Raw genomic sequence first — 20,402 nt, 5'->3', positions numbered from 1 at the left:
TGGAAAAACTGCAACTGAGACCTATCTCTTACTAAATGAAGTGTATTGCGAAGACTGTTTATCACATATATGAGTTTTTGAGTGGTTCGAGCGTTTTGAAGATGGCCGAGAAGAAGTTGTGGAAGACAACTCACCCGGGGCACCGCTCAGCATGAAGAATGGATAAAATATGCATAACACAGGTAATCTGATTCGATTTTACCGTCGGTTGAGTATTCGATTGATTGCTGAAACTGTAGAAACTGACAAGGAATGTGTAAGACAAATTTTGCATAACCAGTTTAACATGAGAACAGAAAAGTGTGGGTGAAACTAGTGCTGAAAATTCCCACAATCTAGCAAAAAGAAGCTCGTGAAAGTGTTTGTACTGATAGTTTGAATACCACTGAAAATGATCCTAATTTCTTGGAAAGTGTGATAACATGTGACTCATCTTTGTTTTTCATTTATGATTCACAAATTAAGCGCCAGTTCATGCACTGGAAGGGACCAACTTCACCGAGAGTGAAAAAAGTTCGAATGAGCAAACCAAGGTTCAAAGCAATGATGACTATTTTTTCAGATATTCATGAAATTGTGTATCTTTACTGGGTTCCTGAAGGTCAGACTATTAATCAACGTTATTTCTTTGAGGTTATTGCTCAAATCCGAGAGGAAAGTGAGGAAAAAACGAGCGGAATTTTGAAAGAACAAGTGATGGGTTCTGCACCAGGAAAACGTAATGGCTCATACCGCGCTATCTCACCTGGCTGTTATTTGAAAGTTGTATACGCCAGTAGAAATTCAGGTCTCACATAGTCGGGATATGTTTTTGAAATAAAATGTTTTACAGCAATAGTTCCATTATTTTACAGCCACAGTTCGTACTTAACTTGGTAGCCCATCTCTTACATCTAAAAAGGCACTCTATATGTTTTACATTACACACATTACGATAAGCATGTTATAAGTTACGTCAGTTATAGAATACATCATTTAGAGATTACAGTAGAGCAGATAAATACACACTTTTTATATTCTTACAACAATAAACACAAGTTATGGAAAGGTAGGTTGAAACTATGAGCGCTAGTATCAATGGACATGAAAGATAAGGGGCGAAGAGTGAGAGAAAGAGAAAGGTGATGACACCCAACTAATGAAGATAAGGGAAAAAAACTGGCATGGCTCATTGAGAATGGATAAGAGAAAGAACCGTAACTAAGAGAAGATAGGAGCATTTTCTTTACTGTGTGACAAAGGGATAGTTGTTCATACACGCTAATTTTTAGAAGATATCATGAAGGCGACAGATGGAAATGCTTGAGTTTCTTCTGAAAAACATCAGGGCAATGAATCGCGCGCAGCCTGCGGGATACCATGTTCTAGTGGCGGACGGCAGCAACAGGAATAGTCAGCAACAGGGATGGAGTCTGTAGATATTTTTAATTTAGGCGTTCAAAACTTATTGACACTACACTTTTCGTATTCACAAGAACCATTTATTGTACAAACGAATACAGATTACAAAACAGGTAATCCCTGCCAGTGTCTGTACACTTTTGCCTCCATTCTAGTGGCTTCCGTATTTGTTTGGGGTATCCCGGCGCCGCTGGCGGACAGCTACATGAAGTTCGTCACTAATGGAGAAGGTCTTACCTCTTTCAGTGTGTCGAATTGGGCATAGTCCCTAGGAGAATATGGAAGGTGTAGCAGCACAATAAACCCTAGTTCATGCGCGGTGGCAATGACGTGGCGACTGGCATGTGGCCACGCTTTGTCGTGTTGGAGCAGAATGTCACGGCCCTGTTTTTCCGTGGTGGCGATGTTGAATAGGTCAGCGGATTTGGTGCAGTGAACTACTGTCCCGATCGCTCTTGGGGATCGTATTGGGAGGGAGCCAATCCTGCACCAGCATTCCTTCCTGTTCCCAGAACACAGTCGCCATTTGTTTCTGCACGAACAGTTCCGGTCGGGACGACGGCTCCCAGCATGTTTCCACTCCACAGACGGGCGTTTCTTTACTGGAGTCTCGTGGAAGAACCATAATGCGTCGATGGTGACCAAACGCTCAAAGAACTCCGATGGATCTGCGATATAGGGTTTGATATGCAGAACTTAGGGAAAGCAGGAAAAGGTGTGAATGGGGCCTAATCAGTTACCGCTGGTTGCACAGTAAACACACACACTTTATTTAAGAAAATAATCTTTTTAAGAAACAATCTTTTTTAAAAAAAAATTGACTGTAACACAACCTGCACTGACGGCTGAAGGCCTTATTAAGAAAGAACTGAGAATTATTTGTCGGCTGAAGGCCACAAGCAATACTTCAGAACAATTAGCGGCTGAAGGCCTGAACTACAAGTGAGGAAGACAACTACACGTTGAAAATACCAAGATAATTTTTAAAACAATCATTTTAAAAAAAAATTGACTGCAACACAAGCTACACTGACGGCTGAAGAGCTTATTAAGAAAGAATTCAAATTATTTGTCAGCTGAAGGCCACGAGCAATACTTCAGAACAATTAACGGCTGAACGCCTGAATTACAAATGAGGAAGACAATTACATGTTAAAAATAATTTTTACAACAATCATTTAAAAAATTGACTGTAATACAAGCTACACTTACGGCCGAAGGCCTTATTAAGAAGAATTGAAATTATTTGTCAGCTGAAGGCCACAAGCAATAGGAATAATTTAAACAAAATATTATTTTTAAACAACTGACACAATCAGACCAAATAAAGAAGGGAGTGATCCACAGACAATGCTCCAAGGATCGACCTGAGATAAGTCCCTACAGATGCGGAAGCAGTGAGACAGGTAGCCAAGAGTTGTGCTCCCCCAACAGGATGGCATCTCAAACTAGGGACAGTTTAAGCGCCGATCAATCCTCTTACCAAATCCACCTAATTTGTAATAACCAGTACAACGTTGGAATAATTAAAGTGAGGACGAAGTGGCAGACAGCACTGCATCTCCAGAATCCGGTGTTTAAAACATCGAAAGGCAGAAGGAATCACTACAACCAGGGTAGACAAACGAAACCACAATCCACACCGCAATCAAGGAGGCCGTCGATCTACACGTCATGCCGCACAGCATCGGCAAGACGAAGAAAAGTACACTGCCGCAAAAAATACGCTAAACTCCAGGTCAGGTAACTAGGCAGTAAAATACTGCTGGTTGCACTTCACCAATAATAACACAAAAGTCAAAAACTAATTACAGGCAGTAGAAGACGGCTAATAGATTCCACCAACTCGACATGCTCCACTTGTTGCTGTTCGTCTCACGGCGACCCTGAAAGCAGCAACGCACGAACAACAGCGTGATCACAAAACAATGGAGCTTTCACAACTGAATTAATGTTCACTCAACTCAACGTCCTGGGACCGTTGGACAATGAGGTTGTGGCCCTCTCAACTACAGGCCCTCGATCCAGCAATGCCTGCATGCCACCAGCGGTCCCGGCATGGCCTCGCACTGCCAGACCTCTCTGCTACTCTGTCCCAACCAAACTACCAACACACCCGACCCAGAAAACACTTCACGTCCTTCCAAAGGTAGTACAGGTACTAGATATCGATAAACGATGCTGCTGCAGACAGACAACTCTAGCAAACGTAGTGGCGCCAGTAAACAGAAGAAGAAAACGAGACGCCACTATCCCTATTACAGGATGCCAATCTACCAACGGCACCACGCAAGCCGCACACAGCTCAGTGTTATATCAACTGTTGGCATATCTTCACGCGCTTCTTTTTCTGAACAAACATGAGGGAATGCCCAATGAGACACTGATCTGCAACCTGGTGTCTTTTCCCCCACATATAGCTACTAACCTCTTGTGAAGGTCTGAAGCAGCCACTCCTTCTCTTAGAGAAACCACACTACCCACCGGTGCCCATACTTGTCTGCTTCCATGCTGTCTTATTGACGTCCATCGGCATCCTCGCAACCTGGAAAAGTGCTGCTGTAATGCTCTACCTGCCCAAACAGCGGCATCATTTGATGGTGGTAGACAGTCCTATCATCTGTCTTCAGGACTCCGTCGATAACAACAAGTTTAAATAGGTGTATAAAGCGCTGATATTGTCACAGAGACGAATGTTTGAGATGTGACACTCAGAAGTGTGTATTATTCTAACAGTCTAGTGTTTTCATTACTCGAGCCGCATTGGATTACATCGCAGTGGTAGAGGTTCGATAGAACAAATCATTGTATAAGTGTATGTTCTGCTTCTTGTGAAATTTTATTCCGAAACTTTCTCAGAGCTTGGGGGCAAGCGAAAGTTTTCCTGTATGTGGCGACAGTATTTTCTGCCCAGCTGAGGTGCTCTTTTCAAGTTACACCCAAATAGCTTATTGTTTTCTGATACGACATTCGAATACGTCGAGAAGAATTGGAGACAGTTTCTCACGGAATCTTGAATTAATTAATTACTACAGCTATACTAGGATTATGTGAGAGTTCCAGCTTTTGTGTCCATATGAACACTGCAGAGACATCATCACTCATCTGGATGATCGCAGTATTCATATTTTCAAACTTGGCACTTACAGTAAGTAAAGATGGAGCTCGTCGCCACAGAAATAATATTTACAGGAGCATAGAACCGGCGAGGTATTATTGACATACAAGGAAAATAAGAGTTGGCTTAGTAGTGACCCCTCCGGCACTCCTGAGAGAACTTGCTGTCTGTTTAACAACTAGCTTTTAAAGTCACTTGACCAAACTGTCTGAAAAATTTAGCTGTCATATTTTTTTGATCAGTATGTCGAAGTTGACAGCATCAAATGCTTTGCTAAAGTCTAGCAGCGTCAATAGCGTGGCCACACGGTTGCACACGACACGTTTCAGGTGATCAGTTAGTTACCTTCATTACTGCAGTATTTGTGCTGGACTGATATTTTGTATTTACATATGTGTTCAGTAATTTGATCGTGAACAATATATTCCACGGCTTTACATACGGGGGTAATACTCAATAGTGAACAATCACAACGTGAGTGTGGGTTTTCGATCTCAGGGAAAGACCAGACTATTGTTTTCCAAGGAGTAGGCTATGTTCCATTCACGAGAGAAAGATTAATTACGTCTGTTTAGCGACATACTGGGCTGTCGGCGACCTTCTTGATACCGTTGGTTTTGCTGATACCGTCGTTTCTTCTCGTTTCACAAGATGTTCATATAATTGATAGTCTTGTTATATTTATTGTTACGTGTTTTGGGTAGAAAGTGCCGTGGTTAGTTATGTAGTCTGGGGTTCTTGAGGGCGACAGACCTCAGCAGCATAGAGGTGATCTTGCAGGCCATGCAACAGGAAAATCTCTTGATTAACACGTCTGCGGAAGGTTGCATTAAGCAGATCTTTCACTGGACGAGGGATACGAGGTGTTGCCCCACCTTGTGCGAAAACAGTGGTTTCTTCACAGTTGCGCTCTTGCAGAGCAGGAATCACATGCATGGATATGGAGGTCTCAATAACGTGTAGACGTCACAGTACACCTGACAGACCCTTTGCATGTATTCTTTTGAAACGAGCATGGACAGAGAATAAAAGTGCTCGTGAAACCGCACCAAACACTCATCCACGGCGACTGCAGTGGCTCTTCGTGCACAACAGTAGTAGAGCAAGATTCGTACCGCCGCACTCTGCATTGCTGCCAGATTTATTCAAGATCTCGCGTTGAGAGCTAGATTTGCGCGCGAATTTGTCTATGGTGTATCGTATACTGATGTACTAACCTGTCTTACCGGGCTACATATGCAGAAAATCATGAAATTTTCGCCTGTACCTACCATCACTCAGTTTTCTTGTTTTATCTATAACGAGAAACCCATACTGTGAATGATTACAGCAATCAGCACATAACCTTACAAAATCATTGAGCCTCATGTCAGTTCCTACATGTGCCAGGTAAATGTGTTTTACATTCCGATTGTCTTGTTTGAAGGCTATAATGTGTTTGCATTATCTCTAACCAACTGTTTCGGGATTCTGGAATATGTTTGGCTTAGATAAAGAAATCAACAACCGTATAACGACCGAAACAGAAATATTTTCGAATTTGGTCTTGGTTTTCAACAGCAACATCATCAAATATGAAGACAGTGTTTGGCTTTGTTTTTTCAGGTGGGGGGATCTCACCACTTTCACTGAATGTCGTGTATGTAACACCATCTACACTGCGCAGTAGCTCCTGTAATAGCTGATACTTGGGCTGAAACAGTGTTTTTGAGAATACACAAACATGTTCAAATCGGACTGCATCTGCATGTGTTAGTCTTGCCACAATTGGATGGACCTACAATAATTGCTCGTATATTACCAGAAAGGAGAATCCCATTCTTCTTCTTCTGGTCTTCTTTTGCATCTTCACAGGACCAGTCACAGACAGCAAAGTCCTTGTGATGAGGATGTTTCACCCACCCTGCCATGATACTGACCACACCGGGTACTGACAAGTAGTTGGCATATGTACAAAGATACACTTGAAGGGACGGTAATGGCATGTGCAGCCACTATAGCTCCATCATATAACTGCTGAGCTGTATTGGCTACACGGAGGAATCAGTTAGATATATTTTACCCATGAAGAGTAACTTTATTATTCATTTTGTCAGTAACTGGTGAGGCAATGTTTGGGGTAATTGTATGCTGCATCATTATAGGTGTAGCATTTGAAAAATAGTGATATTAATAAGTGTATTTATTCGACTATAATGAGAGAGGTATAAAATAAAACACAAACACAGTTTGATATTATGTATACATAAATTATTTATTTAAATATAATACATAGGATGCAGAATTTCAAAAAGTTATCAGTGTCTTTCTTTATCTTCTTCTTCGCACCTCTACAGTTGGTTCCCAAACAAAGCTTTTTTATATGCAATAAAGTCCGCACGTATCTCCCTCTAGCCTACAGATACCTCACAGTACTCAGGTTTTTCACATGCAAATTTAATCTGTTTCTCTTTTGGTTCAGCGATCGTGTGCAGACAAAGGTACTGCTCCAAATGATCAGTACAGTATGCACACGTAGGAAGTTTACAACATAATTGTATGCAGAGTCTATGCTCGATAACCAACGATTCAATCTCTCGAATGCAAGACCTAGTGCAGTATCCAAATCGTTTAAGCTATAACTGAGGCATGCCTTAGATAAACACACTTGTCACCCAGTTTCACACATAGTGCACAGTCATCATACACGGTTGTAAGAGATAGTGTCACACCAGTAACGCGAATGTCTGGGGGAGAACGTGTTTTATAATACTCTGTGGTCATCTGCTGATTGATGTAGCGCTCTGCACGACATATTTAGTCCCAGTCGAACTCAGAAATTCGCACTTTAACACCCTTCGATGCATTTTCAATTTATATTCTCTCATGCAAGCCCCACACATGATTTGCATCTATACCAATGTTTACACGTTGCGTTCCACTGGGAGTTAAATTGTATGTAGAACCGAAAAGCATGGGTACACTCGATGCCTTCTTATCCACAGCATCTGCACTCTGCGCCTGCACTAGCACAGGGATATTCTGTTGGGATGGGTCGTATCTTGGTGACCAGTACTGTGCTCCATCTTGCTGTTGTTTAGGACCACCAGTAGCATTCGACGTGTTGGGAGCAGATCACGTGTCCTCATCACACAAATCGATGAGTGGGGCAGACAACAACAGCTCCTTGTCCTTTCCCAGCAAGTGGGCTATGTGCGCTACAGGATCCCACGTGGTCGCTACAGGTTCAGAAATACAGGAGGTTGTTGCTGCCACAGGTCCAGAGGTCGGTGCAGGTCTCAAGAAGATGCTACAGGTTCAGACGCGGTAGAGATCAGCATGTTGGCACTCGCCCCTGCGGGCTTGGACCACATTGAGGGCTACTGCTGTAAAAAGACAAGGAAGCATTACATATGGACCAAGATGAGAAAACAAACAATAATAATAATAATAATAATGCTAACCATGGATGAAGATGTGATATGGGGTACTTACTTTTCTGCTTCTTCCTGTTCTGCAGGACTGTGTTGGATTGCGACTGCTGTTAATGCTTTGTGGTTCTTCTTATGCTGCTGCTGTTGCTTCAGCTGCTGCTGCTGGCTGACTGGTCGAGACCGAGGTCCCAGAGCTGCTGAGCCTGTCCTATAACCCCCTCCAGTGACATTACCAGATACCGGCATTCTACTGGCTGAAGTCTAACATGTGACTGGATTATGGGTTCCTATTGGCTCCCACCATTTTTGCCCCAGACCGCAATCTTGGATTACATCATGGGAGGGATGATGGTGCCCTCTGGTGGCAGTACTGTGTACTAGGTCAGTTGAACTCCAGAGACCTCATGATGAACACAGTGGATAGAGCTACTGCTCCAAATTGTTTAAATAAACACTGCATGCTAAATAAAGACTTAAATCCATCCTATCCAGCAGCCCAGGATACACTGCCCCTTTTTCCACCAATTCCAAGGAGGAGGTGGCGGTCAGATGACTTAGGTTAGTGGAGGTAGCCCAAGTGGCCTTTTTTCCCGCCATTTTCTTAGATTAGTGGAGGTAGCCCAAGTGACCTTTTTTTCCACCAAAATTTGAAATTCTCGCCATTTACTGGGGGAGGGGAGGGGACGAGGTTATGTTAGTAGAGATAGCCCTACTGACCTATTTTCCTGCTAAAATTTAAACTTCCCACCATTATGTCATTGTGATGTTGCCATATCTATCACCGCCATCTTGGATCCGCCATCTTGAATAAACTTGGGAACAATGCAGAGTGGGGCCACCCGAAGGTTGCCCTACTACTCACAACACGCGATGTAATAGTACCTCAAACTTGGCAGTTCACTGTATACAATACACACTGTAGTGTAAAGTGTGCTTCGTCACTCTGTAGGATATTGCCCAGCCACATGTCATCAACTTCGATACATACCAGAAATCGAAGAGCAAATTCAGAATATTGCTGCATATCATGAGGTTTCATTTGCTGCACCTTCTGGATCTTTTAGGCTACCAACATAAAACAGATGCCAAAACTTTCCATACTGTTGACCCTAAGATGGACAATTCTCGTGACACTGCATGAGCACTAGCACTACCCGTGGCACGTCAGTATGGTCAGTTACAGCAACAGCAACCTCGTCAACGACTTTGACGCCTTCCCCTTCCAGGTGCCACACCTAGCTCACCCGTGTTTTCGAATTCCTTTACCACCTTCTTTGAGCCTCAGATCTTTCAGTTGGCGACGCTCTCTCAGTGCAACATAGTAATTGCTGCTGTTGACATAAAACGGTTTCACTAACAGCAGCCGGCCGCTGTGACCGAGCGGTTCTAGGCGCTTCAGTCTGGAACCGCGCGACCGATACGGTCGCAGGTTCGAATCCTGCCTCGGACATGGATGTGTGTGATGTCCTTAGGTTAGTTAGGTTTAAGTAGTTCTAAGTTCTAGGGGACTGATGACCTCAGATGTTAAGTCCCATAGTGCTCAGAGCCATTTGAACCACTAACAGTACACGGTCTCTCTTCTCAATAGCTGTACTGTTTATGCATGTTTTGGCTTGTCAAATGACAGCGTGGATGTCATATCGACATACAGACAGTGTACAGCGCCAGATTTGCAGCTGGTGACCACAGTTGGAACCAATTTTTTTTTCCGGCGTAAATCTGTTTCGCATAACGCTGTAGCATATATACCAAATTTTGTTGCCAAACGATAATTATAGCCCACAATGGTCCTCTGTGACTAGCTACACATTAGTTATAAACACCAGGTACGTGACGGGGCTGAGTGAACAATATGGCTGGACCCTTGCATGTGGACCCTTGCATGCTATTCTCTTGGGACCGTTGAGATCCTGCGTAACTTACAGTTTCCCCTGAAATCATCTATTCCTTATTCGCATGGTAGTGGTGAGATCCCAAATAACGAGAGTCGTAATATCACAGAACGATAAATCGCAGTGTCGAAGGGCCACAAGCTTGCCGCTTTCCACTTGCTGCTAGATGTATCTCTTTCTTACACAAGTCATAAATGATTCCAATGTGATTTCCGAATGATAAACGCCTTATGCGGGTCTCAGGAGGAATTAGCAATATTCAAGGAACGATCATTCATAGTAAAAGGTCTTAAGGGCTCTAAAATGCATGTCTTAAGAGCTGTGAGCACTTTTTCATCTTCGAAACTGTGAAACAAATCGCTTCTACTGAAAGCTCTTTGCTTTCAGTTTTTTGACAGGAGGTAGTATGGCGCAAACCAAACCAAAAATGTCCGGGAATCATGGGCTCTAAAGCGCATATCATTAAGAGCTATGAGCACTTTCAGTTTCGCTACTGTGAAACACATCCGCTGAGCAAGTGCTTATAGCCCTGAAGTTACACGTTTTAAAATCCAAATTTACCAACTCACATCCCTGAATACTGATAATTCCTCCTGAGACCACTGCATAAATGGATGGACGTAGGTTTACTCCTACCTACTCTGTGCGGCAGCGCTGAAATGCTAATCATCTGCATATGCAGACATGTTGTACGCTTCATGCCAATTTATCATTTGTTGCACCTTCATGGTGTTGCAGTTTTAATGGTCAGCACCGTATGATGCAGACGTGTAGGGGAACAAATCGCCTGTGACCTTTTTGTAGAATCCGTCGTATATACGCCTAAGTTGATTGATGCAAATCATGGCAAACTTAGACCAATATAATCGTTCTAGGATTGGAATTAACTCAATATTTTCTCCACTGAGCAACCTTGCTCGCTAATTACCTAGACTGTACCTGTCCTGACTCTGCACTTTTTCAAAATCATGACAAAACTTTCAATGACCTCGAGAGCAACACTGCTTATTTCAGACGGTGCCAAACGTACTCGAAAGCCATACTCCATTTTCTCGTAAGAAGTAAACCGCAGAGAAAGAACAACAAAAGGTCGCATTATTAATTTGTTCCAGAACCCAGAGCGGCGTAAGTTGATCCTTAAGAGTGCCCGCTTACATGCAGTTAATTCGAATTATGGAAGAAAAGCAACCCATAAGTACAATCATGTATGTATGAGGTTGCGAACTGGCGCAAAAACTGGCGGATCGCCAGCTGGCATCAGATCAAAGCAGATGTGGAATAAAGCATCTGTCAAAGAAGCGCTCCTCTATGACGTACGACTGTCGCATTAGCGGACGGGGTTTGAAAATCGCAGCATCGATTAATCATTCTGCCATCACGGGCAGCGGGCAGGAAATAGCGCAGCTTGCGCGACGACAGAATCGCGTCCTATTTACTTTTTCTGCGTTCGCTATTTTACTCCATCTGTGAATGTAAAGTAGTATTATTTCAAAATATAGACAGAAGACATAGGAAAACCTAACAGAGGAATTTAAGGTCTCTCTCTGCTTCTCTCTCTCTCTCTCTCTCTCTCTCTCTCTCTCTGTCTGTGTGGTATATATATATATATATATATATATATATATATATATATATATATATATATATATATATATATACGTGTGTGTGTGTGTGTGTGTGTGAGAGAGAGAGAGAGAGAGAGAGCGAGAGAGAGAGCATTTCACTAACTTTTGCACGCGGAAATCTGCTGAAAACAGGATTTTTAGATGGAACAGACCCATTCCTAAATATGGATATTCTCTTCCTCTCTACGGGCCAGTTAAGCTTTAGGTTCTATACTAATACTACAACTGCTACTACTGAAGCTATTACTATTACTGCTTTGCGGATTAATAGCGCAGGCGGACGATGAAACATGTTTTACTGAGAGTGGCCTATTCTTGTGGGTTTCAGTGAGCTAAATCCCAATATAAAAAAATCTTACCATCAATTTTTACGGTTAATACAACATTAAAAAACATTTGAGCGATTTTAAATATAAACACACCATATACTATTTCAATTAATAATAACATGTAGTGAGACACAGTTGACAGCAGTTTCGCTTGTTAGAGTATATGTAATTGTTGAGCCAAAGTCTTTCATTCTTCTGTTTAAGCGAAAACCTCATCATCCCAAAAAAAGAGTTCTATTACAACCTATAATCTTTAAGCTGTAGCTAATGAAACAGTTTGTGAAAGTCTTATCCAAAGAAGGAGAATGTTCCCACTACAGTATCTCTGCAATAGGTCTCTTCATCTACCAAAACCGAAATTGAAAGAGAAAGTGTTTGTTGGACCTGAAATTCGTAAAATGATGCTAGATTTCCATTTTGATTCATAATCGTCTGAGTGACAGCGAAGTCTGTATATCACTCAAGAAGGTTGTTACTACGACCTTTGCCAACAAAAAGGACCCACTTCATACTTCTTATATTCTCGAAAATTTCAAGAAATTGACTGTTTGTAAAGCCTTAAGATTCACTTATTGAACAGCCACATTGATTTTTTTTTCTCTGATAACTTGGGTGATATCATTAAGGAGAAAGATGTGCGCTTTTGTCAAGACAGAAAAGTGGTGGAAAAATCGCAAACAGGGGCGCTGGAAACTTTGCTGACATTGAAAAACTGAATTACTCTAACAAGCACATACATGTAGAGGTGTAGAATAGGGCAACTTCCACCCTTTAAAAATAAAACGGAATTAGGGAATAGGATTCACTTCCTGCCCAGCCACACAAACGGACACATCAGTTCAATATCAGTTTAAAGAAGGCCAGAACATGTCATGGACATTGACTAGTAGTAAGTGTGTCCAGAGCCTTTGTCATGAAATCTCAAAACTATTTCTTATTTCGTCGCTGTTCTGTTTGCAGTTCAAAATGTTGGTTCTGCGTTCCAGGAAACTCATTTGCGTCGTACCTTCGATTCGTGTTGCATTTTATCGTTTTTCCTGTCGATGCCAAACACTAATTACAATGTTAACCTCTCAGTTAACCGAATAACACTAATGCCTCTTCACCTACACTAAATACTAACGATACGTAAAATGTGCGAGTAGATCTGTAAATGGATTATATTTATGACATATTACAATTAAAGGCCTATTATTGATTTGAAGCCTTTCATACAGGAACGCTACTTACAAAAGCGATTTCAAACAATGCACAACAATAAGACGTATGTTTACATTGTTACATGAAAACGAGAAACGTATTGTCTGCAAATTGTCATTTAGATACAAAATGGTTTCGTAATGGAAAACACAGTAAAAGCTGAATTAGACGCGGCAGCATTATGGACAATCAACACACATCTTTTTGTGACGTACGCAGCATATTACTTTGTTACAAGCTGCACAATAAACTGCTCTGTTTTCATGCATTTCTTGGAGTAGAGTGAATAAGAACAGTACTTATTCGGGCCACGCTGCGGAAAAGGTTATTGCTGTTCTAGCACATTCGTTTGTAACAATCTTTTTGTCACAGTCTTTAGTTCGTTCCTCAGATCTGACATGGAGTCTCGTTGGATGAGCTAGAGACGTGTAAGTTGTTGATCCCACTGTAACATCTGAAACACCCAAGCAATGCATTTAATCTCTAATACCTGTTGACACTAATGATACGTATTGTTTATGTGGATAGATTTTCTACACACACTAACCATGCATAAATTTGGCATTGTGAACTTACGTTTGGACTCCGTTGTTGCCACCCCAATGATTAGCCACGTCCGTTCTCGCTGGATTCCACTTCATTACAGCAATACAGTACGGACGGTTATGGAACTATAACTTGTAACGTACCGTTGTAAGTACATTACGTATAGTTAGTGTTCTAGGATTAATAAGATTGTTATAAAGTAGTAGCATTCGCACATTTGCTGATTAATGAAAACAGTTTTTCAATTGGTTTGAATTTTAATTTGTAAGCAGTCGTGCTTTTTTTCGTCATTACCTGTCTCCTTCCACGATATTTGTATGAGTTGCGACCTTCCCCATCACTCCAACTAATATACTAAGTACAATTCACTCTTGGTCGCTAACATGAGCTGCTACATTAAAGTCTGAAGTTTTTCCTTGCTTTTCTGATTAATTCCTGCCGACTGTTCTAGTGTATGAAATGTCAGTTATGTCAACAGAAGACTCCATATGCCAGGTAGTAATTTAATCCGTGTATTTCTTATTTCTTCATTCTTTTTTTGAGAGAACCGTAGCGCTATCTTGGTATCAAACTGTGTCTCTGCCTGAACAGTGATCTTGCGGAAAACAGACGCCTTCTAGAAGCGAAGTGAGACTATCTCTCCCAGAGCTTAATTTGTTTCCCTGCGCGCCGGTGCAGTTAATGGCCGTTGAGAGAGCCCTAAACGCACCTGCAGCATTTTAATGCTGTTCCGCTCTTACGCATCAGCTTGGGAGTACATTTAACGCCAGTCCATCGTAACTATTCTCCGCAAATTCTGAAACAAGACCGAAAACAGACGATTACAGCAGTAAGAGTTGATTAAATATTGAGGGCATCTTTCTGACTCACCAGTGTCTGCAGTACAACAAAAACGTGATGGATGGTTACGGCTGTTTTGAAGACAAAATAACGTCAAAGAATCCCTATATTCGATATTCTTCTTGTATCACAAAATGTTTCAGTAGTTAAAACTACAACTTCAGTTAACGTAGGGAATGCTTGTATGAATGGGATCTCAGTTAAACTCTACATAATTTCAACAAACGCCCTTTCGGTGCTAGCGAAATGGCTAAAAAGTTCTTTCTTTGTTTTTTCTGAACCACTTAAGGTGAAAATTATTTCTTGCAGCCACCTACAAGTATTTTATCTTCGCGTTTGACACCAGTTAGAAGCTTAAAGCCCATTGTTATCCGTCGAAGGACTCCAGTGTTATCATTCGATTTTGTTCCTTGCGCTTTGCAACAATTTGTGTTTGTTTTATATTTATAAACAACTCTCCTATGTATTTCCATCTCTATTGCAGTGTATATATCGCTGTATAGTAGCAGGCCGTGATTCAATACCACCTGGAAATAGCCCGCTTCGCAGGGGTTTTAGTTTTCTGTCAGTAGCATTGTAATGTAAAAATGGACAAAATAAAAAAATAAGCAGTGTGAAATGACCTGCTTAACACGCAGGACAGGACAGATAGAATAAATTGTGGAAAGGGGCCAAAATAAGGAGCTGTCAGTTACACTCGAACATACAACTTTATTGTTTGATCAGACATTACAAGAACACAAAAAAAATTTTCAAACACACAACTTTAATCTTTGGGATTTAATTACCGGCTGAAAGCCACTTTAATTTAAAAACGGCTCAAGGAAAATATCTTAAAACGCAAGTATTATGAGAAATTTAAAAGACAAGTCTTATCTTCTTTAGTTAGGCTGAAGTAAAAAAGTTAAATTCAAATTGGCTGAAAGCCTAACACTTAAAATTCCAAAACATTGTTGTTGTTGTTATGGTCTTCAGTCCTGAGACTGGTTTGATGCAGCTCTCCATGCTACTCTAACCTGTGCAAGCTTCTTCATCTCCCAGTACCTACTGCAACTTACATCCTTCTGAATCTGCTTGGTGTATTCATCTCTTGGTCTCCCTCTACGATTTTTACCCTCCACGCTGCCCTACAATGCTAAATTTGTGATCCCTTGATGCCTCAGAACATGTCCTGCCAACCGGTCCCTTCTTCCTGTCAAGTTGTGCCACAACTCCTCTTCTCCCCAATTCTATTCAGTACCTCCTCAGTTATGTGATCTACCCATCTAATCTTCAGCATTCTTCTGTAACACCACATTTCGAAAGCTTCTATTCTCTTCTTGTCTAAACTATTTATCGTCCATGTTTCACTTCCATACATGACTACACTCCATACAAATACTTTCAGAAACGACTTCCTGACACTTAAATCTATACTCGATGTTAACAAATTTCTCTTCTTCAGAAACGCGCTTTCCTTCCCATTGCCAGTCTACATTTTATATCCTCTCTACTTCGACCATCATCAGTTATTTTGCTCCCTAAATAGCAAAACTCCTTTACTACTTTAAGTGTCTCATTTCCTAATCTAATTCCCTCAGTATCACCCGACTTAATTCTACTACATTCCATTATCCTCGTTTTGCTTTTGTTGATGTTCATCTTATATCCTCCTTTCAAGACACTATCCATTCCGTTCAACTACTCTTCCAAGTCCTTTGCTGTCTCCGACAGAATTACAATGTCATCGGCGAACCTCAAAGTTTTTATTTCTTCTCCATGGATTTTAATACCTACTCCGAATTTTTCTTTTGTTTCCTTCACTGCTTGCTCAATATACAGATTGAATAACATCGGGGATAGGCTACAACCCTGTCTCACTCCCTTCCCAACCACTGCTTCCCTTTCATGCCCCTCAACTCTTGTAACTGCCATTTGGTTTCTATACAAATTGTAAATAGCCTTTCGCTCCCTGTATTTTACCCCTGCCACCTTCAGAAATTGAAAGAGAGTATTCCAGCCAACATTGTCAAAATCTTTCTCTAAGTCTACAAATGCTGGAAACGTAGGTTTGCCTTTCCTTAATCTAGCTTCTAAAATAAGTCGTAGGGTCAGTATTGCCTCACGTGTTCCAATATTTCTACGGAATCCAAACTGATCTTCCCCTAGGTCGGCTTCTACTTGTTTTTCCATTCGTCTGTAAAGAATTCGAGTTAGCATTTACCAGCCGTGACTTATTAAACTGATAGTTCGGTAATTTTCACATCTGTCAACACCTGCTTCCTTTGGGATTGGAATTATTATATTCTTCTTGAAGTCTGAGGGTATTTCGCCTGTCTCATACATCTTGCTCACCAGATGGTAGAGTTTTGTTACGACTGGCTCTCCCAAGGCTGTCAGTAGTTCTAATGGAATGTTATCTACTCCCGGGGCCTTGTTTCGACTCAGGTCTTTCAGTGCTCTGTCAAATTCTTCACGCAGTATCATATCTCCCATTTCATCTTCATCTACATCCTCTTCCATTTCCATAATATTGTCCTCAAGTACATCGCCCTTGTATAGACCCTCTATATACTCCTTCCACCTTTCTGCTTTCCCTTCTTTGGTTAGAACTGGGTTTCTATCTGAGCTCTTAATATTCATACAAGTGGTTCTCTTTTCTCCAAAGGTCTCTTTAATTTTCCTGTAGGCAGTATCTATCTTACCCCTAGTGAGATAATCCTCTACATCCTTACATTTGTCCTCTAGCCATCCCTGCTTAGCCATTTTGCACTTCCTGTCGATCTCATTTTTGAGACGTTTGTATTCCTTTTTGCCTGCTTCATTTACTGCATTTTTATATTTTCTCCTTTCATCAATTAAATTCAATATATCTTCTGTTACCCAAGGATTTCTACTAGCCCTCGTCTTTTTACCTACTTGATCCTCTGCTGCCTTCACTACTTCATCCCTCAAAGCTACCCATTCTTCTTCTACTGTATTTCTTTCCCCCACTGCTGTCAATTGTTCCCTTATGCTCTCCCTGAAACTCTGTACAATCTCTGGATTAGTCAGTTTGTCCAGGTCCCATCTCCTTAAATTCCCACCTTTTTGCAGTTTCTTCAATTTTAATCTGCAGTTCATAACCAATACATTGTGGTCAGAGTCCACATCTGCCCCTGGAAATGTCTTACAATTTTAAACCTGGTTCCTAAATCTCTGTCTTACCATTATATAATCTATCTGATACCTTTTAGTATCTCTGGGATTCTTCCATGTATACAACCTTCCTTTATGATTCTTGAACCAAGTGTTAGCTATGATTAAGTTGTGCTCTGTGCTAAACTCTACCAGGCGGCTTCCTCTTTCATTTCTTAGCCCCAATCCATATTCACCTACTACGTTTCCTTCTCTCCCTTTTCCTACTACCGAATTCCAGTCACCCATGACTATTAAATTTTCGTCTCCCTTCACTATCTGAATAATTTCCTTTATTTCGTCATACATTTCTTCAATTTCTTTTCGTCATCTGCAGAGCTAGTTGGCATATAAACTTGTACTACTGTAGTAGGCGTGGGCTTCGTGTCTATCTTGGCCACAATAATGCGTTCTCTATGCTGTTTTTTAGTAGCTTACCCGCATTCCTATTTCTTTATTCATTATTAAACCTACTCCTGCATTACCCCTATTTGACTTTGTATTTATAACCCTGTATTCGCCTGACCAAAAGTCTTGTTCCTCCTGCCACCGAACTTCACTAATTCCCACTATATCTAACGTTAACCTATCTATTTCCCTTTTAAAATTTTCTAATCTACCTGCCCGATTAAGGGATCTGACATTCCACGCTCCGATCCGTAGAACACCAGTTTTCTTTCTCCTGATAACGACGTCCTCTTGAGTAGTCCCCGCCCGGAGATCCGAATGGGGGACTATTTTACCTCCGGAATATTTTACCCAAGATGACGCCATCATTATTAACCATACAGTAAAGCTGCATGCCCTCGGGAAAAATTACGGCTGTAGTTTCCCCTTGCTTTCAACCGTTCGCAATACCGGCACAGCAAGGCTGTTTTGGTTAGTGTCACAAGGCCAGATCAGTGAATCATCCAGACTGTTGCCCCTGCAACTACTGAAAAGGCTGCTGCCCCTCTTCAGGAACCACGCGTTTGTCTGGCCTCTCAACAGATACCCCTCCGTTGTGGTTGCACCTACGGTACGGCTATCTGTATCGCTGAGGCACGCAAGCCTCCCCACCAACGGCAAGGTCCATGGTTCATGAGGGGGGGGGGGGGGTCCAAAACATTATTTTTTTTAATGCCAAAGTCCTTACGTGAAACAGTTCTTTAATTTAGGCTGAAGGCCTTAAGAACAAACAACTGAAACTGAAACCAGCTGAAGGCCGAGGACTTAAAAATGCAAAAAAAAAAATTTTAAGTACCAAAGGGCTTAAGTGAAATGTGATACAGTATCTTCAACTAGTATGAAGGCCTTAAGTGTAAAACAACTCTAATTTAAAACACAAAACCGGCTAGAAGCCATAAAAGTACCAACAACAAGAACACATTTTAAAAAATAAGGCAGTACACACAATGGCACCCAGATGTTCGAGGGTTAGCCTGTAATTCAAACACTAACGCTCACTTAGGTGAGACAGGCAGGCGGACCAACCATTCACGACCCGACGACAACCCAACCGACCGACAGTCAGCGGACCCACCGACAAGATAACTTCCATTTCACCCGACCAGGGCACAACAGGAAGTTCAACGGAACAACGTAGAAGATATTGGCTTCCATAACCAATCATACACGGAGCTGTCAAACTATACACCATGCTGGTCAGCAACAACACGATGAGGAAACTACACTGCCTGAAATTTACATAAACGCCCAGGGCAGGTAACCGGAACGTTAACGGCCACAAGGCAGAACATTCCGCTGGTGCACTTCAATCCAAATAACCAAATACAGCGAAACTCCACCAGAGGGTGGCTAGAATTTTCCAAACTGAAAATCACATTTTTGCTCGCGGGAATATCCCAACGGCCGACAACGAACTATAAACGACGCAATGTGAACAGTCTTGACTTGCTGGTAGGTTAACTTTCTCTCTTTCGTGTCCAGGGCCGGTGAGCCACGGACCTCGTAGTAATGGGAACAGCGCCACACACTCCGACGCCGCGTAGAGACCGCCAGCGGGCCCCGGCCATACTACGTCCCGCCGAGAATTCCTCACTGCTCCACGCCAACCGACTGACTGCCACACATCAGCACGGAGACAGCACAAGCTACACACAGTTTCACGAATACTTGCACGACGGACTAGACAATACTAACGGCAGCGACCGTGCAATAACAAGGACGAATCACGAGTCGGCAACACGCAGGGAACCCATAAGCGATCGCCGGCCAACGTACACGTCGTCCGACAAGACGACCGACGGACGACCAACCAAGGTGGTCCGCACTAAATTGATATGTATCGGCAACCGTCGGGCGCGTCATGGCTGTCCGGACCTCACTGCAGCCGCGTCCCGACTGAATTTCTGCCGCGTCCTCACTCAAACACTGCCTGGTCCGAACCGCACTGCTAGCGCCTCCCAACTCACTGGCAGATCCGAACTAACTCCAAACACACGACAACCGGGAAATAATAGCAGTCAGCAAAGATAATACGCCAGGGCTTATATAAATGAGCGCCGCTGCTGCCTCTCAAGGGCAGGCAAGGCGGCAACTCAGTGACACCAGTAATTGAAATTAACATAACGAGGTTGTAGTACAGTAAAAACAGGATGTCAAATGAGATATGGCACGGCTCACAGTAATAGGCTTTTTCGTTTCGTTTTTTTTTTAAATTTTTATTTAGACAGATATCTCACATATAAATTCTTTACATTAAGTTACATTGTTATATACATTTTGATTTTTGGTATATATTGAAATGGTAACCATCTTCACCTTGCCAAAAATTATTGGGTAATGTAAGGCATCATAAGGGCGTTTTGATGCAGCGATACGCTCCACTATATTGCTCCTCCGCTGTATCACAATATCACGATAACTAATTTCATTGTCCA

Source organism: Schistocerca serialis, chromosome 1 (genome assembly GCF_023864345.2).
Source record: "Schistocerca serialis cubense isolate TAMUIC-IGC-003099 chromosome 1, iqSchSeri2.2, whole genome shotgun sequence".
NCBI lineage: Eukaryota > Metazoa > Arthropoda > Insecta > Orthoptera > Acrididae > Schistocerca > Schistocerca serialis.
Note: the sequence above shows the minus strand (reverse complement) of the source record.